Genomic DNA, 24,435 nt, shown 5'->3' on the forward strand with positions numbered 1-24,435 from the left:
AGATGGGCCAACCGCTGAAAGGATAGCAATTTACATTTATATTTATTTCATAGATGGGCAAGAGTTGAAAGGACAACTATATATTATCAGTTGTTTCTTAGAAGGGCAAATTTGTTGACAGACAGACGAAACAGACAAAGGTCTTAGCAACGAGGGCTTCAACAGCACCAACATTAACTTCAAAACAATTATTGTTATTATATATTTTATTACTCGCAAGCTGAACCTGTCCATTTCCGAGTGACAGAACAATACTTCAGTAAATCATTGAAACTCACTCTAAGCTTAGGGGCCTCCTTAAGGATCAATATACGATAAAAGTCAAGGAGAAAGGCGGCTCTTAAGTAATGCCGTGCATACCAAATTAGCCAATTACACTTACATGCATGGACCTTTACTCGTTGTCTTCTTAGCTTAAGCTACCCAATAGATCATCTAGCAGTATAGTTGGCTTCTCTCTCTCTCTCTCTCTCTCTCTCTCTCTCTCTCTCTCTCAGTACTTGCTAAACACTTGATACATAAAATAAATTTTTTTCAGCTAAAAATTTCAGGTAGAAAATTCATTCTCTCTCTCTCTGTCTCTGTCTGTCTGTCTCTCTCTTAGTATTTCCCACGCATTGATACAAAAAATTAAGTTAAAACTTTTTCTGCTAAAAATTTCAATTAGCAAACTCTCTCTCTCTCTCTCTCTCTCTCTCTCTCTCTCTCTCTCTCTCTCTCTCTCTCTCTGGCGATTCCACATCTCAATCTGTCGTCAGCCGTTTTTCTCTCCTTCAAGTTCCCATTGTCTCGGGAGCGCCAATACAGTCATAAAGTCATAAAATTCCAATAGAGAAAGACAAATAAATAGAAAGACGAAATAAAACAACAATCGGAGTTGACAGTCATCCGAAGAGAGAGAGAGAGAGAGAGAGAGAGAGAGAGAGAGAGAGAGAGAGAGAAAGGGTTCGATTTTATAATGGAAATATGAAAGTCCTTCTAGCTCAGCTCCACAAACTCCGCACCACTGTCACAGCGCCTCGAGTGGTAACGAAAGCAGGAAATCTGGATAATTTCCTTTTACATGATTCGCTTTAATCCAGTGGTTCTCAACGTTTCTATTATCACGAACCCCTCTAAGAGGTGGTCCTTCCCTCCGCGTACCGAACTTGCATCTAGAAGTAAACTTCCTTCCCAGATTTAAAGGAAATGACAACAAGAGAGAAAGAGAAGGAGCGTTTTTATTCTTTTGGGAAGGAATGAGTGAGATACTTGGCATGGCTTCTTAGCTACTAGATCTTGAATGCATGGTTGAATGCCACGAGTCCACAGTGTAAGTTCGCTTTAACATTCAGCCTGTTTCTGTATTTGGTCTAGAGAGCAACGAGCGTGGAAAATGCAGCTTCACAAAGATACTACATGGATCCGAACATACTTAAGATCCGAACGCATCCACCTAGAGTAGTAGACTACGGGAAACTAACGTTATAAGGCGATACTTTTGCATTTTTTTCATAAACCACTGAATGTTAGTTCCTCAGTCTTGTGAAGAGAATAACGAATATATTTAGAGAATGTTTAATTTTTCCCTACGGGTAGCGGCACCCGCTTGCCCAACTTCCCCCAGCCAACCCGGTTGAGAACCACTGTTTCTATCTTTAATGCTACCGTAAGATATGCAGCGTAGCAATAAAAAAATGGTGCAGGCATCATTGCAATGTGAACCGTCAGGGTCCGTTATAAAAATGTTCGCTAGATATTTGCAATGTCAATTGTGGGCTAAAACAAAGGCTGATAATAAAATTGACATTGATATAAACGATTGTGAAAACTGATTTGCATACATTTTATTTGGTGACTGACGGACAAAAGCATAACTTATGTCATAAAAAATCCACAGTTTTTGACGTGGTCACTGAAGAGGAACATCGTTCAGGTGTTCGAAAGTCTTTGTCTTTATCTTTTGCATAATAATATATTCTGTTTATGTAAGTGTGCATTATTTTTATTATTATTATTATTGTTATTATTATTATTATTATTATTATTATTATTGTTGTTGTTGAAAGGAAACAAACTTTCATGCGGAACAGGACCTTTGGTTATGAACTTGCCAATCAGCAAACTTCCACAGAACATGAAAGATGAAAAATAAATAAATAAATAAATAAATACCTAAAAAAGTGTAGAATTAAATATCATATAAAACTCAGATTCAACCTGTAAAAAAGACAATCAACAATAAAAAAAAATACATCAGTAAATAAACAAGGAGAAAATAAAGACTTGGTTTCAACAGGAAACGTACATTTTCTTCTCTCTCCTAAACATAAAGCAACTAAGCTAACTATTTCTTTGTGCGGTTACACTCAAGAGTGCTGAGTTGCACTCACGAGTGCTGAGTTGCACTCACGAGTGCTGAGTTGCACTCAAGAGTACTGAGTTGGACATAATCCAAACGTAAACGGCAAATAAGAAACAGCACACATATATAAATCTTTTGCTAGTAAAAATTAAAACTACTATGACAAATTTCTTGTATAACGTAAGTATCAGGTAATACGAGTTATTTTCCAATTTATCATTATTATTGTTATCAAGCCACGGAAACCTCATAACTTCTCGATTTCCTCATATTTCTAGACACTTATTTTGGAAAACGCTGAATTCATGCCTACCTTTCTGAGTTGGATCAGACCTAACACAAGTTAGATTAGATCGATATAATAATAATCCGAACCGAATCTGGTCCTGAAACTAGTAATTGGCTAATATTTTGTCAGGCGTCTACAAGCTCCTCTTTACCGCCACACTAGCATATATTATGTAAATTTCTACCACAAAGTATCAGTATAATTCTAAGATATATACATATATAGATATATATAATATAATTTTTTTATATAAATATATATCTATATAATTTATATAATGTGACTGAGTGTGTTTGTGACATATGCTTACAACCAACATACAACGATATTCAATCACCTACTTACAATTGGAGGTATCAAACTGAAGTGCGTAATCTACGCTGAGCATAAAAATGAGTGCCTGCATAAAGGGCAGGTTCTCTCCCTGCCGTATAATAAATAAGACCCAAACCACTTCCTTCACCTTAAATCATGAGTTCGACCCATCAATTGCTACCCTACACCTTACCTTTATGACCCTAACTACCCCGTGCCCTTCCCCTCACCTTTTTTTTTTTTATTATACCCCTGGCACTATATACTACATACCACCTACCCCAAGTCAGTGGGAAATGCTAACTGTAAACGGTGGGACTGTGAAGAAGAAGAAGAAGAAGAAGAAGAAGAAGAAGAAGAAGAAAATGCAGGAGGAGGAGGAGGGGAGAGAGAGAGAGAGAGAGAGAGAGAGAGAGAGAGAGAATATCCTTTTCCTTGAGAGAGAGAGAGAGAGAGAGAGAGAGAGAGAGAGAGAGAGAGAGAGAGAGAGAGAGCATGATATCCTTTTCTTTCCCGACTGCGGTGCCTCCCGAGACGACCTGACGACAAACCTTTCACCTGCATTCTGAACCAAACAACACACAAGAAATCCCACACAAAATTCCTCACACAATGAGGAAGAGGAAGGCGTTCTGCAACTCCTCATTTCCTCCCTCCATTCTCGTAATTTTCCTTGGCGGAACTTCCCTCTCAAGTAAAATAAAATAAAAAATTCCTAATTACATACATACGTACAAACATACCCTATTTTTCGTAGCCATAACAAGGCGAAACCAAATTCTTTACATTTCCCGAGATCACATAGCCTATGAAAACCTTTCAAAAGCAAAACAAAACAAGCAAATGTTACATGCAAGACATGCAACTAATCACACATTCCACTGTGTTCTTTCCTTTTTACCCAGTTAATAACCGTACAAACAAAAACAAAAACAAAATCACTCTCTCTCATTTGTTCATTCATTCTTTTACATTTCCCATTAACTTTTTCGTTTACTTTACAAAAATATCCAGAGGTCTCCACCTCCAGCTCAGGCAGCTGCGATAAAAGCCGCATTTTATGAAGGCTTTGGGCTGCGATTTACAGCGATTGTTATTATGCATTATCTGACAGGCCCATTTTTACGGCTTCATTGTTAACAGACTATTACTGCAGTCTTCAGTCGGAGTTGCTTTTATCTGATTTTCAACTGGAGACTTCTACAGCCCCGGCTGAACGTTCCAGCACTTTAACCAAGACCAGGACAGACTTTCCCCAGAAAAAATTAGTTCTACGTCTGACCGACTACGAATGGACTGACATTCTACTACAGCTTCATTCTCATTTGCAAAAAGGGCAATAATTGCATGAATTTCGCATTAATTTTATTACATACCAGGATAAACACGCCAAGTATAGAAAATATATATAAAAAACATAACCACTTCCCCTGCAAAACCTTCCAGCAAACTTAAAGAGACAAAGGTAATTACCACATCACTGCAGTTTACGGCTAGGAAATTATACATTATACAGTTATGTATTTTGCTCATTTAAGAGTTACAGGCTTCCCGATTACATCAATCTCCTAAGTACGTGGAAAAGTGAACAAAAACATTAACGTACCCAGTGCAACTTCCAAGTTACAGAACCGTTACAATAACATGTGGAAAGCTACACTTTGTTTCGGTAGTAAAAGGAATAAAAAAATATAAGAACAAGATGCGTGCAATGAGTTATCTTCACATAATGTGCAATTCTGACTGACGACGATAGTAATAACACATTTTGATAAACACTAATTATACGAATCGACAGCTTACTTTTTATTCCGTCTACAATCACTGCTGCAAACGAGTCGTGGCCATTTACGTAATTATGGCGCCCAATTTCGCGCGGGAAAAGGTGAAGACTTCTCTCGTGCCATTTGCAGACGCCAAAAGTCAAAGGTCGTCAGCAACGGCATGAACAAAATTTCATTGAAAAGCCATCTCGGTGATGTCTTCTTAAGCTTCAAAGATGGTAAGTCACTAAACAAAACATTGAAAATAAGAAAAACAACATCTGAGATGTGTTCTTTCGTCGCCAAAACAATTTACTGAAAATATCATAAAAATAGTTCATATCATTATTCAAAAAATGGTCGAACTCAATAAACGGAAGGTCAAACCCAAAACAGATGTATATATATTCTAAGGGATTCTCAATCCATCAAATCTGATTTTCGGATAAATTTCAAACAGAAAAATAAGTCATCTACGTAACCTGGCATTTCTAACGAAGAAATACCCACAAGTTAACCCCAATGGTATGCGGATGGGGTTCGGAAAACCCACAAGAGGTCACCAGAGAGTCAGAATATCGGTAACAACGTACAATTACATCAACAAATGTGCCATTAAGAGACGATTACGAATAACTGGAAAAGGCGAGAGATTCTGAAAACTGAGGCACATCTCGGTAAAGCAAACTCGTTAAACTCAAGACAAATCTTAAGCTTCTCTGAAAATTACTGGTTGCATATAAAAACACTAACAATTAGTGATGTAACGACTACCCTACCTTTGCAGAAACTGATGTACAACCACGGGGGAAAAAGGTGGGAATATCAAGTGTAAATAATTGGTACCTAAAATAACACATTAATGAAACAGACTATATTATAGTAATTCTATATGTCCTATAATATTACTAGCATAATGTTTTACCTTTGAAATTAACTGAAGTACTATATTGATATAAAATTAAAAAGATATTCACGTGAATTCTTCAACTTTATTACAGCCGATGGTACGGCCAATCGAATGCTGATGCTGAGAGAGAGAGAGAGAGAGAGAGAGAGAGAGAGAGAGAGAGAGAGAGAGAGAAGAAAATACCAACTCAACATTGAGCCTATTCATCTTTGAAGAAACCAGCAACAAAATTCCCGAAACGCTTCCGCTTCTCATCAATGGAAAGAAGATAAAAGAGAGGTTTCTCTTCTCTCTGTCCTTTACCACCATAAATGTCTCCGATCAATAAACCACAAAATTGGCTGGGTATTTACCACGCCCTCAGAGACTTACACAATACTGGAAAAAAAAAAAAAAAAAAAAAACCATAGAGTCTTACCAGGTGAAGGGAGAAGGCTGGATTGGTAGGTTCAAGGTTTGTATATCTCTTTCACGGAGACAATAGGGAATCTTTCGCGCTCTGAAAGAATCGTTTCATTTTATTTCCCTACAGTGAAACAGCAAGTCGACAGAAACTGGTCTATAAAAGATCAAATCGGAAAATACGAGACGACTCGGGAGCTGAATTCCCCTCGTCTTCCTCTACATGCACCATCCTTGGGAACAGAACCCACAAACAAGGCTCTTCAATTGCATGGGAATTCTTTCAATTACGGCGGAGGAACATTCTTTTAAGAATTATTTTCATGTAAATTCCGGAGTTAACAATGAAGCCAGGGCCATCCAGTATCGCATTCAAAGACAGTGAAGCCGATCCTCGATGTCAGTGGGTATCTATCTAAACGTGGGAACAGGAAAACAAGTGAAGGCCTATTTTGTGTTTGTTTTTTATATACTTCTAAAAAACACCTGTGAATGGGACCAACTTAGAGGGCAGTTTTAACTAACAATTCATCCTGTGAATGGGACCAACTTAGAGGGCAGTTTTAATTAACAATTTATTCTGTGAATGGGAACAACTTAGAGGGCAGTTTTAATTAACAATTTATTCTGTGAATGGGACCAACTTAGAGGGCAGTTTTAACTAACAATTCATCCTGTGAATGGGACCAACTTAGAGGGCAGTTTTAATTAACAATTTATTCTGTGAATGGGAACAACTTAGAGGGCAGTTTTAATTAACAATTCATCCTGTGAATGGGAACAACTTAGAGGGCAGTTTTAATTAACAATTCATCCTGTGAATGGGAACAACTTAGAGGGCAGTTTTAATTAACAATTCATCCTGTGAATAGGAACAACTTAGAGGGCAGTTTTAATTAACAATTCATCCTGTGAATGGGACCAACTTAAGAGGGCAGTTTTAATTAACAATTCATCCTGTGAATGGGAACAACTTAGAGGGCAGTTTTAATTAACAATTCATCCTGTGAATTGGAACAACTTAGAGGGCAGTTTTAATTAACAATTCATCCTGTGAATGGGAACAACTTAGAGGGCAGTTTTAATTAAAAATTCATTCTGTTCTCGTTCATTACTTATACAGTATTCGAAACAACCGACCCCTCCGGATAGCAGTGGGGATGAAAGGTATTATTCCATACTATATTAATCTACAGAAATATGACGAACACCTTCACTCATCGACACCACTTGGCAGACTTGATCCACTACAAATCACCTCAACTAAGCTCATTCAAAAGAGGTTTCCCAAAGCTGTCTCCTACAAAATATTGGTGGGTCCTGATTGCTATCGGGCCACCACACGCACCAGGAAGTTTTCACGTTGAAACGCACATTCCTAATTGCTCAGGCTGCACGCTTTCCCTGATTGAGCTAATGCTAAGACGTCGTATTTCTAATCAACGTCATGATTACTATTGAAAATATAAAAGCTAAACTTGCATTTTTTTTGTTCCTCTTGCGTTACTAAATATCTTTCCTTTATTTGTTGCCAATCTTTCAAGCACAATGTTTCCAACTATTAAACCTTAAGAACAGCAGAAATAAAAACTTGGAAAGAAAGTGGAAAAGACAGAGTTATTCAGTGCTGATAACGCTGATTACGCTAAGTCAAAAGTGAAAGGGCAAAAATAATAATAATAATAATAAATAAATATAAAACTTTAGTAGTCTTAACATAATTACATTTTATTTTTTACCAAAGCATTATCGTGAGGTTTCCATGTACAACGTGAACTGTATTCAAAATGCAATTCATCATGGATAAAATGACGCAACATCAAAGGGCATTTGAAACGCTGGTTTATCACAAGAACAACGACCTACACTATCTTTGGGCTCAATATAACACTAAACTTAAAACACAGATGATGATGATAAATATTGCACCAATCTCACCAACAAAAGAAAATTAAAGAACAAATATCACGTAGGCAAATTATGACCGTAAATTTGAGTCATTACAGACCTCCCAACCATTTGAAAACGAGTGAAGGAACACAGGCAGAAAACAGACAAACACACGATCCTGGAGGTACTCTGCAGGTTCATTCCAACCGAGGCAATGTCATTCATTTCCTTCCCCCGCCTGAACACAGCAATTTTACTTGAAGCTTCGCATTCCTGCGACTTCCTTGAAATTCTCAACAACACTAATGGCTGGGAAGGACTGACTTGCTGTTGACAGGAATTTTACTGAGCTCAAATAAACTTAAGAGCGAGCGACTGCTCACACACACTTGAGAGAGAGAGAGAGAGAGAGAGAGAGAGAGAGAGAGAGAGAGAGAGAGAGAGAGAGAGAGAGTTTAATATATACCATATATAAGCGTGTATGTACGCTTAGACGCCATTAAGTTATCGCACAAATAACAGAATGTGGCCTAAAAATACTAATCCAAAGTGAAGCTGAGTCAACTGCTATTCCTAACAATTCTAATCTAGTAAATCACGTGCAACTGTCGCCGAAATCATCAACTAGAAGTTCACTATTGCTTGGAGAAAAAAAAAAAAAAAAAAAAAAAAAAAAAAAAAAAAAGGCCGTATTAGAAATTCATATTAATAACAAGGATGCAAGTTACGACATATCAGCACGAGATGAACTCACGGAAAGGATTATATACAAGTTTGAATCCCCGGAATAATCTTTTAGCATTAAAACACACAAGGCCAAGTTCACCAATCTCTTGGGAAATATATGAGTGTAGGAACTGAGAGAATCATTTTTTCGCATGGCCCACACAACTAAAAAAAAAAAAAAAAAAAAAAAAAAAAAATCTTCCGTACCAATTACTACGTAACAATGTCGCTACATTACGGCCTGCTGCTTTTAAGTAGAGACGAGCATGAACACTAAACATATACTACAAAAGATGTCCCTTACTTCAATCCAGGGTCTTGCCAAGGTTGCGAAAATAAACTACAGAAGAGTTATATTACCACATTCCAGCCAACGACTCTCTAATCAATTAATCTAATTCCACGAGGAATTTTAACAACGAGTCTCTAATCTATGAATTTAATTCCACAAGGATTTTCAACAATCTGAAAATGAATGTTTCCACGCTTTGCAATTCCTTCATGAAACCCCCAAAACCTTTATCTGCCCTTCAGGTGATAAAACTCAAAGACAAGGGCACGCTTACTGCCGTCCAGTATCCAGTACTAATAATACATCAGGGTGTGAGAACCATAAGCCTATCCAAAACATTAATGGTACACGAATCTTACACTTTAGGTTATCTGTCTCTCGTGATAGCATAGGCGTAGTAATTTAGGGTTACAATAATTACTCCACGATTTCCCTCAACATGAAGCCGGCTTCATGCTATCTCTGATACCCGCTGACAACCTCCATCCTTCAAGTACCCCTCCCACCCACTCCATAGCACCACCTCCCAAGAGGGCGTGCGTGTTGAAGGGGGGCGGGAGTTGCTTTTGTTGTCGCTTGACACGGAGGAGGAGAGTAAGAGAAGCCAATGTTCAAGGAATGATAATGCTACCTCTCTCTCTCTCTCTCTCAGAAACATGAAATTCGAGGTACGCAGGAATCCACGAAGCGCAATCGTTGCAAATTGTAACAACTTTGGCTTGATATGTTCAACTTAGCCAAGTCAAGTACGAATAGTGCAATTTATCCCACGATAAATAGATTTCGTCACTAGCAGAAATCGGAGGTCCACACCATGCATTCTTTTCCCTTTCACATCTCACCATTCTTGTCTTAAGGCATGGCCCATGCATAAAGTCTGCTTCACCTCAAACAACCAACCGCGTTTTGAGTGTCTGACATCACGAGGCCCGTGTCGAATGACAACGATAACGAGTCTCATCACGTTTGTTTCTATCAAAATTCCCGAGGCGAAATAACCTGGGAGAACCCGAAAGCCGACAGACATCTCGAGATCTCAGCCGCTGCGAGAAAAAGAGAGAAAGAGGCAAAACCACTGCCAAACAGAAGTTCAATGAAGACGCTGAAAGAGAAAAACACTGGTGATAAAAAGGAAATTGCGAAAGTAGTGTAATAAACGTACAAAAGCCAGTAATAAGCTGTGCTGAATATAATGTAAATCAATTAAATAATGAGGCTATGCCGAACGGGCGAAAGAGCAGCCACGCACTTTACACCAAATTATTCCTAAATGCTCTAGTAAGCTTATGATTAGAGTTCACGAATCGATATGAACTGGATTATAGGTATTTGAAACGACTTCTCTTCCTCATCCTTCATATCGTCATCAGAGCAGTTTGTTATTCCACCTGATATACTTATTAGCTGAATGATTTAGTATCAAATATTATACAGTATATTGTCGATTCCGAAGTACCTAGTAAATCTTTAATCGGGCTTTTATTTTACATCTTAATGACTAGAGAGCTTATATACAATCAAACTTATTGAAGTAATAGAGGCAGTGCGCTAAAATAATGAGGTGAAATATGAAATGAAAGGAGGTGAAAATAACACATTTACTCCCTCAGACTTGATACGTGTACTGGTGTAAGGAATGAAAAAAAATATATAAGAAAAAATAATAATAAATAAGATACAGAATATACCGTGCAACGTATTTACATGACAGGACGGTAAAACGGTGAACCGGTTCGTGAGAAGATAACAGGAAAGATGAAAGGCTTTCAGAAACGAGAGAGAGAGAGAGAGAGAGAGAGAGAGAGAGAGAGAGAGAGAGAGAGAGAGAATTGTAAAAAAAAATTATAAATGGAAATTCTTCTAGAAGTTCAACCCACGTTGGGTTAAATCTTACCTACAAATATAATTACTGCAAGAACACTTGCATATAAATAAAATAAGGAAAAAAATTGTATTTCTCCCAAGAAATGAACCTGGATTTAGCTCCAGATTCTGGAATCAGATGTGTCGAAGTGAGTGACGTGTAAGTTCATTACACGAGTGAGGAGGAGGAGGAGGAGGAAGACGACATGATGGGCGGCGGCCCCTTCACGGTCACGCCCACGCGATCGTCATCCTAACCCACGCCCACACATCCATACAGCTTCGGTGTTAAGTTGACTCCTCGAAAGAGAGAGGGAAAAACAGCGCATTGAATAGTGAATGAAGCTGAGGGAGGTTGAGGGAATTTTTAATCATTCCTCCATTTATCCATATTTCTACGGCGTTCCTTCCAGGAATCCTCAGCCTATACAGTCCCTTTCTCTCCTATTCGTGCGTGCCTTCCCCCACAAACCGCTCTCTTTCTCTCTCTCTGTACCCTTGTCGTGAAGTCATGAAGCCCTTGGTGCGACAGCATCTAACGATTAACGATTTTCCTCTTCGATACAATACAAGTTTAATACTCATCACTTACATATATGTTACAAGTATTAAACTGATTTCGATTTACTTACGGCTAAATTCCAACACAATTATGAGAAGTTTTTCTTGCGTTATACCTCTCAACAAAAGGGTCAAAGAATTTTCTTTTTCCACCAAACCACTCTTACTCTAAATTGATGCCTAAAAAAACATATCCAGTCATGAATAATAAAAATGAATTTGAATAAGGGAATAATTTGTTAATCAATAGCACATACTGAACACAATTAAATGTATCTCAAACGTACTAAAACGCAAGTTGAGGTATACTGACAACATAAAACTAATCAATTCAATGGTTTTTGCTGGATCGAAACGCATTTCTGGGGGGAGGGGGGGGAGATACTTTGATGTCATAAATGATATTAAGAAACTTTAATTCCCCTATTATTGTCCTTCTGTGATATACACTCAGCGTTCTATTCTATGAAGTTGTCAAGTTACTCGAGATTAAGATTCGGAAAGGAATTTTAAAAAGTACATTAAGATTAAAATAAATCCACGTCGTTAAGTTATCGTAAACGCTAGTGTGGGCAACTTGGTAACTTCAAAACTCGACGAGAATCGGGTAAGAAAAGTCCTGCTCTTGACTGCATGATTTGGATCAGGGGTGGCGTTCAATGGGGGCAAATAGAGCGTTCAAGTTTATCAAGTAGAATTTCGACCAATTACGCCAAAAGAGCGTGGAAAAGACCAAGAGCGGGTAACGATCATTTTCAGGACGCCTGGCTCCTTGCGCACAACAGTTTTGATTCGACACAATCTCTGAGTGCAGCCAGAAACTACAACCTGATGCGCCAACCTAACGCAACTCTTGATTTCATATAGAACGAGGCTTTTTGTTCAAATGTCGACCGCACACACCGTTTTTCAATATCATGACCGATAGCGACTGACGGTAACTACGTGGCCACAGCCTATGTGCAGCGAACGTTAGTTCTTTTAAAAGTATCATGGGAACCTTTCTGATATCTGATTTCTTTTTATTCCCTTCATTTTTCGTACCGAATGTTTCGTGATCTCCGTCCGTGCGATCCGTGCAGAAGTTCGGCTGTTGGAGAGCAGCTAGAAAGTGCACTGGTTCCAGTTTAAAACCTAAAGTTAACCTCATTTCCTATGTACGTAAATGCGTGCGTGCTTGCTCGGCGTGCATGTGCATTGATGACTAATTGCAAAGTACCGGTACTTTAGAGTTGGTCTGATCGTAAGACAGGCTACACAGCCTGATTCTAATAAATTAGTGACAATACATTTTCTTGACATTACTACTGTGAGCCGACTAGTGAACACTGAATATTTTAAATGGTTCTTTCAGAGAATAAAACACTTGGCATATGTCTCTCTTAACACGCGTAGCAAAGGCGGTCATTGTATTATACTGTACTCTGGCCAGACAGATAATTTGTAACAGGGGAGGTTACTGGTTACCAAGGAGCCAGATATCCTTCCAGTGAATCTACTTCTCGCCAAAGCTATTTGTTGTTTCTATGAATCATATTTTTTATGGAATAATATTACAATTTCTGAAGCAAAGGCCGACGAAATGAGCTACTGTAGTTCCCTATCTTGGCAACGCCTTGTGGAAAAAAATAGAAGCAGCATATATGTATGAGATTCTCGAGCAGTTTATAAAAAACACTGAGAAACAGAAATGAGCAGAAAAATCTATACCTTAGAGGTGGCAGAGAGAAAGAAATGACTCAAGAGGCCTGCGCACGCTGTTAATTGAATAATAAACTCATCCGCAATAAAAATTACCGCAGCATAATTTCGTCAATTTTTAGAGTGCCTTCTCACTTACGAACTAATGTTAGCATCGATTTCCAACTCTCTGATATAATTTCCAACCCAGAGTGAATTCTCATTGGGTCACTTTGTCACTAAAACTTCACGGCCAAAGCATTCTTTTTAACTTTTATACTTGAAATTTGCGTTTTCCTTCCAAGATGAAACACGAATGAAGATAGCCGGACCCAAAAAACATAAAAAAAAAGCAAATAACGCAAGCTCTCCATAAACTCCTCTCTTGAACGTGTACATTATAATATTAAGTCGTTCTTCTCTATTCTTTGGCGTGCTGACCCGAATTAAGTCAGAGGTTTAGGCAAGAAGTGAGTCGTGTAAGTCAAAGGTTTAGCCAAGAAGTTCCTCGACTCTCCTGGAAAATTGCAAAGTTTTAAGAATTTATACCCTCTCTTCAACAGCAATACAATAGACTATATCCGACCAGAAGTAGTTCCTAGTAAAACCTCTACGAAAGCAAGAAATAATCTCTGCAATAAAACACAGGTCTTGAAATTGAGCCGTCTTAGCAATGCAATCCTGTGGAAGCCTGTGAGCTATATGCTGAAGACATCTTTGATGATAAAGCTACTATTTAATCATAATATGAGAAACACTCGTAACACGCTCTTCAGTTCATTTGTATATGCATACATTATAATACGAATATCAGATTATTTACTTTTTTCATTCTCTGGCATGAATCAAAAGATAGTATACTACTGGACCAGATTCCTTCCAACTAAAAATCCTACTTAACTGCAATTTCTCTCTCTCTCTCTCAAGTGACTGACTACAGTAACCGTCAGGCTGCAGCCTTGGGAATGAAACAGGATGAGAAATTAATTTTAAAAGTCCCCCAGTCAATTCAGCAAACAAAGTAGAGAGGAAACAATAGTATGACATTATTCGGCAGTATCTCAAAGCAAATATACAAACATACATGCATACATATATATATAAATGTGTGTGTGTTATGTGTCGCTTAGCCTATGATCTATAATTCGATAACATCATCTGATCACTTTTTGTAGAAACAAGAAACCCGGGCCCCAGCTCTCTCTCTCTCTCTCTCGAACAATTTTCGCAATTTGTTACCACGGTACCCGATGTAAGCCAAGTGGAACATTTACCCCCCCCCCCCCCCCCCCCCCCCCCTCTCCCCCCTTAGAATAAAGAAATCCCAAAACATCCCAACAAGTACATCATCTTTATTATTTAGCCAAGCTGCTTCCCAGAAAATAGTTGGGAGAAATCAATTCGCCTAATCCCGGAAGGAAGAGATTGACGAAGTACCTTTCGCTACCTTCAGCTCGTCCGCTCTAGCTTATTCGATTAGCCGAAGGGAGTCGGATGCATCTGTTTCGTCTGGCACGCTAGATGTTGCCATGGTAACGGACCACGGGCCATCGACCTGATTCTGTGATATGCGGTTCATGGTCATCTAAAACTGGAAATCCCAATTGCCATTTAAGCACGATAGCCCTAAAAACTGCACGGAAATGTGAACTTGTACATGAACGCGAAAGGCAGAACTTTTGAGGACCAACAAATATAGTACATAAACACGAATGATTATGTATACATGCTACATATTACATACCAATGTGCATAAACATGAGTCCAAGTAAAACCAACGCACTAAGCAAGTGAACGCCAACGTTATGCAGTCAAGTGCACAAACTTACTTTTATAAATCAATGGCATGAAAAACAGCAAGACACGATGAGAACCCACAAAAGTGCATCAGATGAAGCTCCATCAGCATAAATTCGCCTCAGCCCCGTAATCATTACAAAAGAAAACAACCAAGACTCTTATACTAATACCTCGTCCTCCTCTCAGGGAGCCATCTACCCAACCCGATCTCTCATCCCGGACACCCAACCCCTCTACCCCGACACCGGGAGATGGCCCCGGAAGTCATTTATAACACTAGTCTTCCTACATCTTTGAACGAAAACCACTATGAGATCATAATCGATTAAATCAATTATAATAAATATTGTTTATTCACCAAGTGCAACACTTGTTTTTAAGACATTGGCATAGGGAAGCAAATGCATTATCATTATCCTTATCATTTCTTATCAAAAACAAGCGTGAAAAAAAACTAGTTTTTTCAAAGTCTTAAATGAAGCCATTCGAATTTCAGTTCAAAGTTTCTGTTTACACATCAAATGACCCGACTGCATCGCTATTCACAAAGGGATGATAATTAAAAAAAGGTGGTAATAGCTATATTATGATAGTACCAACACATACACTGGGTTGATAGTCCAGTATCTATGAGGAAATGGCATCGGCCGTATTCGAAGCTTCTGCGATTTATCGACCAATTAGTTAGTAAGAGAAACCTAAAAGTCTTACTCTTGCGTTATCGCAATGGAAAATAAATTTTCTACATTAATTCTAAGTAATTACTTCATAATAAATCAAGCCTATGCATAATTCATTAAAATTTTACTGACGTAAACCAGCAGAGATTAGAGATTCTGATACATGGAAAAATTACACTGCGGACACGCCTGCATTACGCTGTTCCCCTGTAATCTGCATAATCAAATGAAAAACTTAGTTTCTCCTCAATCTATCTCTGGAAAACGTCCCCACTAATCCTTTAAACCTACTCTAAAAAAGCAAATTCCGTCATATTGATATGGTCTGTGTCAAAGCAGGTCTTGTTTCTTGGCCAGCCCCTGTGAACAGCTGTATAAAGACACTTAGACATCGTAGACATATAGGGGTTCATATCTGATTTTGAAGGATAAACCTGGCGACAATTTCGACTTTGTTCTTTTTTTTTTTGGGGGGGGCGAGTACCCCCTCTATATAATGTGTATATATATATATATATATATGTGTGTGTGTGTGTGTGTGTGTGTGGTGTGTGTGTGTATTACAGTAAGACTGTGAAACCAGGGATTTCACGAAATCCCTGAAATTTTGATAACCGAGATCTAGTACTAAACATGGCAAAACATATTTGATCCCCAATGGCCTAGTACTATATATACATACATACATACATATACATATACACACATACACACACACACACACATATATATATATATATATAATATATATTATATATAATTATATATATATAGATATATATATATATATATATATAAATATATATATATATATATTACTCTTATGACGATGAATCCGTGACCATCTGCTCCAAAAGCCTACATATTTCAGAAACCTCCCTCCGGACAACACTGAGGTCATATTGCATAAAAATCCGTCCCGGAAATGGGTAACATTAATGAGCCATCTCCAAAACTATGACGGGTATTTCGTCTCATTTTGTATCATAACAACAAAGAATTAGTAAACAAGAAATCCCGGATGTTAACTGGTCAGACGAGATGCTCAATCAATTATTCCAGTTTTTCGCTGAATACCCAGATGATATCTTGCTATTATGCGGAAGCAGAAATAAAAAATATAGTGTATGCATACCGACATGTATAACGCGTTTATGGATATCGACTAGCGTTACCACTAACTGCGTGTGTTTGTGTATATTATGAGAGAGAGAGAGAGAGAGAGAGAGAGAGAGAGAGAGAGAGAGAGAGAGAGAGCACCTAAAACTTGCCTTAAACCATAAGATGTACTAAAAGAGAGAGATAGAGAGCACCTAAACAAAACTTGCCTTAAACCATAAGCGTAACGTATAAGAGAGACGAGAGAGATTTTTTGAGGAGAGAGGCTAAGAGAGAGCCCGAGGAGTAAAACTTAGAGATCCGAGCCCGTTAAAGTCCGAAGAAAGAGGACGATGAAGGAGAGCGGAATTGTTGAGAGCAGACCGGTCTGCGAAAGGAGGAAGGGATCGCGAGAGGAGGGTTTGCACAGAGAGAGTGCTTGAGAGATGATAGAAGACCGAGAAGAGAGGACGAGGATGAGAGGAGAGAGGAGTCGAAATTGACGGAGTTGAGGGAGTAAACCGAGATTCGAAAGTGAGAGGGAAGATGGGTAAAATATATTGAAACCGAAGGATTCATACGGAAAATTCGATTGAGGTCACAGATGAAACCGAGAGGCGTGGAAGAAGAGGAGAGCGAGATTGAGAGGAGAGCTAACCGATGAGAGTGAGATGATGCTGGTAGGAGAGGAGAGAGAAAGTAAGAGAGAAGATTTAAGAGAAGAGACGAGATTGGAGAGAGAGAGGAGTGGAGAGAGGAGAAGAAGAATTACAATGCCACTAAAAAAAAAACTTGCCTAAAACCATAAGGAAAATAACGAAGGGGAGAGAGGAGAAAGAGAGAGAGAGAGATGAGAGAGAGATTTTAATTGCATCTAAAAACTTGCCTAAACCATAAGAATAACGAAGGAAAACGGAAAGAAGACGGAGGAGAGAGGGACCGAGGAGGAGTAGATAGAGGAGAGAGATAGGAGAGAGATGATGAGAGTTTCGAAGGGAGAGGATTTAATGCATCTAAAACTTGCCTAAAACCATAAGAAATAATGAAGAGAGAGAGAGAGAGAGAGAGAGAGAGAGAGAGAGATTTAATGCATCTAAAACTTGCCTAAAATCATAAGAAGTAAACGTAAAACCAACCCCAAGTAATAACACTCCATTATCACCAGAATCCTCCCCAGTTGTGTGGCACGCACAGATGTGGTTCCTCGGCCTATAGGCCAAACCCGTGCCAACACAATCCGGGCGAACGAGTCAACGGCACAATGGACTATCCCCTACCGAGATGACGATCGCTGACGACCACAATAAAACCCCCTTTTATGGGGTCCCTGTGCTTTTCGAAGGTGTAGGCTGGACGGGGAGATGTCAATTCCCATTCCGCATGTTTCTAAATAAACTTTAACGCTGCCATTTCTGGCGCCTCTACACTACTATTCCACGACGATAAAATAAATATAAGTGGAATCGTAAAGTGACCGTCTTAGAAAGAGTGTTCTCGTGAGCTAGATGAAAACAGAAAAGGCCATACTAAATTCGATAGCATCACATTTATACAGATATTAAACCATAGGGTTAGTTGTTCGCGCCGCTCTTCTCTTATAATAATGTTACTCAGAAATTTATCAAAATAACTTTTTTCGAGTTTCTAAAACAATTTAAAACAAGCAGTTCCATAACCTTGCTTTAAGAATCAATACGTATCGTTTAGGTATTACAGGTATCACCATTTCTTTTTTTTTTATTTCTCCAAATACACACGAATGCAAGTACGAGTATAAATGCACGATCATAATACTACGAATACATAAGGCGAAAGACAAAGACCTGAGCAAACGCTTTGCTTAATAAAGAGTTCCGCACATGAATGAGAAACCCCATCTGTTCATGCAAATCAGGCGCAAAAAAAAGAAAAAAAAAAAGTAGTGACTATGTTGCAGTACGTTTCCTAAAGACAGCGAGACGAGAGACGGGGGCGGAGGAGAACACCGAGAACAGGGGAGTCAAGGAGCAAAGGAGTAGTGGTGTGGAGTTGCCAGGGAGTCCTCAGCCGAGAGGAGCCTAGAGGCATCCCGTAGGCCAGGTGCTGAAGAAAGGTGGGGGCGGACAGACCGAAAGAACAACAATTACCTCAGGTCCAGACGTGGGAAAATTGGGAGCAAGAAAATAAGAGCACGATGCTCGACGGGGAGGATTCGCACATTGATTCTGCACCGAGTGGAATGGGTCACTTTCCACGTACTACGTGGTGACGGTATATATCTCGCTTCTCTTGTCTACAAAACAACACCTCGTCGGCTGATGTGAATTCTTTGTCATGAGTCTTTTGATGTCAAACACAACTTTTTCTTTATACATATTCGATATAAAACAAAGCTTGTGACCTTATAATATATATATATATATATATATATATATATATATATATATATATATATATATATATACATATACATAGACATACATAGTATATATATTTAATTTATATATATAGTGAATTTCATTATATCCAGTTTTTATGTCACCTCAAGTATTAAACGCAATGGACCATTACACAAATAAAACGGCTCCTCATAAAAATCTTTAAAAAATAAGACGGATACTTCTGGTCGTAGCAACTTACGAAACGAATAAAAAGTACTTTCCCCATAGTTCTCCATTAACAGAAGTTTCTTACTTAAGTTATGTGACACGCCGACTACGAGGGGGGAAACTTCCGCTAAGTTCGTGAGGGAATGGCTGATGTTTTCACGCCATAAATTCTTATATCTATATAACGTGGCATTCCCTACGAATATACGAGCTCAGTCTGATGACATAATCATCTAATGGACCACATAGGTCGCGGCTGCATTGTATTCAGGCACATGACACAAGACAAGCAATTGGCTTATTTATGTAATGAATACGAAAACAGGCGAGTTGCACCCCGTCAATTAAAAAGTTGAAAAGTTCTGCATCAACATCAATACTTGCTTCAATCAATAAGTATTCATTTAGTATGCGTACATCAGCCAGTTATAAATCTATGCGTATTTTAATCATTCATCCGTATGAATACAAACTTCATTTGCAATGACAAACTCGTTTTTGAAACTGAGGACAAACAAACAGATTTTTAAACATCTAACACCATGAAAGCTGAATGTTCGTGTTCTATAGCAAAATGGAAACGAGATAATGATCCACACTGCTGTATACTAAGTCATCAATTTTTACACAGAACTTGATAATATATGAATTTCCTATACAAACATCAAAGGCATACGCATATGCTATAAAACGTTAAATGGTCACCATAGCTCGCAAAAGTCCATGCTGACAAGCAAAACATGTTTTCGACGCAATTTTCAAGAAAATTATGCAAATGATAAAAAAAATTATTATACACGTTTCAAATAGAGCCATTAAAATCCCACGGAAAATATATCATTGCTATCCATAATAGACACAAGTACCCTTATACAAACTAACAAAATTGATTGTACTGTACTTCATTCAAGAGAATTATACACACTCACTCTCTCACTTCGTGGCACCAAAGCACAGGCCAAACCTGAAAGTCAAGCAGCATGTTTATTTACGACCCCAAAAATACAAAGTTACAATCACACGACCCGACTCTGTAACCCAACTTCACCCCTTCTCGAGAAAACCAGCTCCATTAAACAATTCCTTCCTTTTGCAGACCGGAGGCAAGTTCCATTCTAGCTCCACATTTTCGTATACTTTATCGGTAAATTGCAACTCTCTCAACTTTCGACTTGGAACGTGTACCCGTTACTTAGGCCAACTCCATGTTCACCGATTACAACACAGGCGAGATTGACCTGTGAAAAGCTTTGAGTGAAAACTGGAAATACTATATACATAAAAATTTCTCTCACTCTCTCTCTCTCTCTCTCTAGTCTAAGTCAACATTTGGTTGATGCGTTCAGACAAAATATACAATCCTTGACCGAGGGAGAAAGGGAGATTCAGGTAAAATTTCATGAAATTTGGTGACTTACACTTCGTTAAACTTTTTTCTTAATCAACTAGATAAATCGTCTAGACTGTGTCTTATTCCCATTAATAACAAAACAAGAAAATGAGCTAATCTACAATAATTTACGCCAAATAATCAGTTCAACTTGATTACCTAATACGGTGAGTACAATTACACACTTTCCACGTACATTGTATGCTTCAGTAAGACTGTGAAACCAGGGATTTCCCGAAATCCCTGAAAATTTTCGGGGAATTCGTGAAATCAAATGCACTTAGGGACATTAGACCCCGAGTGAAAAGGCGATTTCACGAATTTCCGGAAAATTTCAGGATTTCGTGAAATCCCTGGTTGCAGTGTCTTCCTGTAACATATAGTACTATATGAAATGCATTTAGATGTGTCGTGTGGGAGCGTACTAACCCTAAAAAGAAAAAAAAATTGATGTCGAAAGAGCAAAACGAAAAGACGAACAAGGAATAGTAAAGTATAACTATAAAAAAAAAAATGAAAAATGTCCCATAACGCAAAATAATGACCCTAGTGAATATGTCCCTTGGGTGGTGACAACCTTCAAAAGCACAGGCATGTCGTGACACTTGGGAAGCAATCAATAAAAAGTCATTATTTCAGGACAGAATAGTTTAGTCTGCAGGTGCACATTGAAATAAGAAGAAAAATCACTGTAAGGCCATGAAATTGAAACATATTCATAAAGAACGTCCAAAGAAATTGCATTTCAACTATACGAGTCCAGTTTATCATTATTCTATAATTATACCTTGTCAGACTTGTCATTCTATGCCTTTCCGATTAAAGAAAACAAATAAAAACAACGCAAATCTGGCAAAATCAGGCCAACAGTCAAAAATTATTAAAGATTATGAAAATCAACGAAATGTTAGAGGGCGAAAAGTAATGATAAAGAACGTTATAAAGAAGAGCAATGGTTCCAAAATTTACAGAAGAGAAATGGAAGGGCACCCTAACGATAGAGCTTCTTTTACTTGTGATATTAAACTTGCGTCTAAAACAAGTCACACATGATTAGGTAATACTGACGTTTGTAATCCATGGTGATCAGTTATTTATCATAATATACGCATGTTCACATGGACTCTAAGGTGGTGATATTTACATGGGCACTGGGCAGATGCATATGTTCACAAGTATTGAAAGGAAACTAATGGATCATAAAATCATTTCTTTCCCAGACATTTTTTTACCTTAAGTTTAATTTGTATAAATGAAGTTGGCCGTTAGCCTGAATTCTTCTTGAAAAAGATGATTACCATCGTCAAAATTGCTGACTATAAAGCAAAACTTCTAAGAGGTTTTCTAAATACAGGTGCAATCTACTATTACAGATAACTAGATCACATACACGCACAAACCCCAATACTAAATAAAACTAACGAATAGCCTAACACCAAATAATGTCCACAAACAACGCTTAGATCTTGTAAAACAACAGAGTATGAATTACGAGCCGATTTAAAAGAAAGCGCCCATGCTAACATATTAAGTTGAATTCGAGAGTAATAGAGATGATGAGGACCCGGTAAAAATGATTACGGATAGATATAGATGGGTTGTCATGTATAGGGAATGGGAGACGAATATTTGTTAGTAGCTGTGCTATAATTCCAGTAACCCAGCGGAAAATGACGAAAAAAAGTGTGACATTATGTGAGACACAGAACATAAAACCAAGAAAGCATAATTAAGTGTTTAGAAGGGCTCGACGCCAATGCTGAAAAGCGGTTGACGTTGCGACATGCAAAGTCTAAATTGAATCGTTACAGGATTCACTCAATTATACATTTTTTTTTATGTTACAGTAAGATTGTGAAATCCAGTGAAATCCCTGAAATTTCCAGTAATTTGTGTGAAATGGCCAATTCGCTTACGAACATTTGATCCCCGAAAGCTAGTACTAAACACGGCCATCTACACTGTTTCGCCGTGTTACTTACTGGCCCTCGGGGATGAAATGTTCCTAAGCGAATAAGTCATTTCACATATTCCCAAGGGACTTCGCGAAGTCCCTAATTTCACATATTTACTGTAACATGTGTGTGCACGTGTTGGAGAGAGAAAGAGAGGATTTCACAATAATTTTGAAGCGCAAAACTACATCGAAGTACTTTAAAGTAACCTCACACACGAAATGAAACATAGGCCTATATGGGAACACCAATTAACAATAACAAATACTGCAATAGCAATATATGTATTCTGCTGAATTTGGAATACTAACATTGAACAGAAAATCACAAAAGGATTTCAAACTAGGCACACGTTCCCACAAATCAAATTAAATTTAAAAAAGCACAAACACATTCGACGTATTATATCCTCACTGCTCTATTTTCAAGGTGATTTGGTATTCGGTACGATAGCAGCAATACGAAAAGTATCCACATATAAATTCGCTCAAAACGAAATGCTCGACCAAGATAAATAAATATGGCTAACAATGTCTTTACGTGCAGCCATGAGCTGACTTGCCTTATGCAAACATTAGTAACACCAACAACATGCTAAGCTGGGGATACAAACATGTCACATAAACCAGTGGGGCTCGACAGCTATTGCAAAGACGAGAGCACATATCCACTTTGGAGCAATTTCGCTGCTACACCTGCTGGGTGTGTTATAGCCAGTAATTTCCACTTATCGTGAAATGCAAAAGATATAAATTCTTCGTGTGTGCTGACCTATTACTGCAATTTCAGAAACATGGTCGAATTAGAGATCATTGAACTGCCAAAAATGCTCAAGATATTTTCTCCTCTCCTAGGAGTAGTATTCATGACCAGAGAGAGAGAGAGAGAGAGAGAGAGAGAGAGAGAGAGAGAGAGAGAGAGAGAGAGAGAGAGATCTAAGCAAGCTTACGATCGAGCTGTTCAAGCTTTTATCTCTTTACGAGAATCTGTCAATCTCGTTTGTTGATATACGATAGTGGATCTTCCTTGTAGTTTTTCTGACTTAAAATTATCTCTCTCGTATATACTTTTTACTGTATAGCCTAGTACATCGGTTTCCGAGTATAACACATGCTTCCCCGACTGATAATAAGAAACTTGTCTTTTATCCACAGTCAGTAACGCAATATCCCCAAAATACAGTCATTAAGCTTGCTTTTAGTAAAACCTTCGGAGTGAAATACACGTATACTTGACAGTGACCATGATTAATGAAAAACGTACATCCTTCAAATCTAAGGGGCTATAATAATGAACACAAACCCATTATAGAAGAGCAAATCCAATTCTTTTCATTCCAAATATTTTATTTGTCTTTTGTGACAGCTCTTATGGTCTAGGGTGAATTTTAACTTACGATTCTTAAAATAATAATTCAACTGCTGGAATGAATGAAATCTAACACAAGACGATGGAAGGCAACTAGATGGATGATTTGAACAACGAAAGCAATTCATTCAGCGGCCTTTGCTGGCTACATGTACACAATTTTCATGTTGTTCTTTGATACGTTCTTCTGACTCGGGCGGGGGTTGTGGGGGGGAGAAACAACGATATAGGTGGCACTGTATGACAAGGTTTCTCCAGTAACGGCCCAACGTTTCAAATTTCGATGTTGTCTTAAGAAACGGTCAAAATTTAACCGAGACGATAAAATAAAAATCAAAATCCTACAGTCTTTGATCATTTTGTCAGTAATTAAACAGTGTAGAAAAACTCCCAAACATAAAGAAACCTACCGCACCATTACTCGACTAGAGGAGGAGTATCACCGACTTGTCTTATAGGCCTAATGACACCATGAAAATGTAATGAGCAAGGACTGTTCGTACAATCGATAATCATTAAGA

General features: G+C 38.2%; 1 protein-coding gene across 1 annotated transcript in view; it reads right to left on the reverse strand.

The window, feature by feature from the left end:
- Positions 1 to 24,435, reverse strand: part of LOC135226410 (protocadherin Fat 3-like) — a 378,891-nt gene that overhangs the window by 353,301 nt on the left and 1,155 nt on the right. The gene's annotated exons all lie outside the window — the stretch shown is intronic.

The sequence above is a fragment of the Macrobrachium nipponense genome, chromosome 11 (genome assembly GCF_015104395.2).
Source record: "Macrobrachium nipponense isolate FS-2020 chromosome 11, ASM1510439v2, whole genome shotgun sequence".
In the NCBI taxonomy this organism is placed as follows: Eukaryota; Metazoa; Arthropoda; class Malacostraca; order Decapoda; family Palaemonidae; genus Macrobrachium; species Macrobrachium nipponense.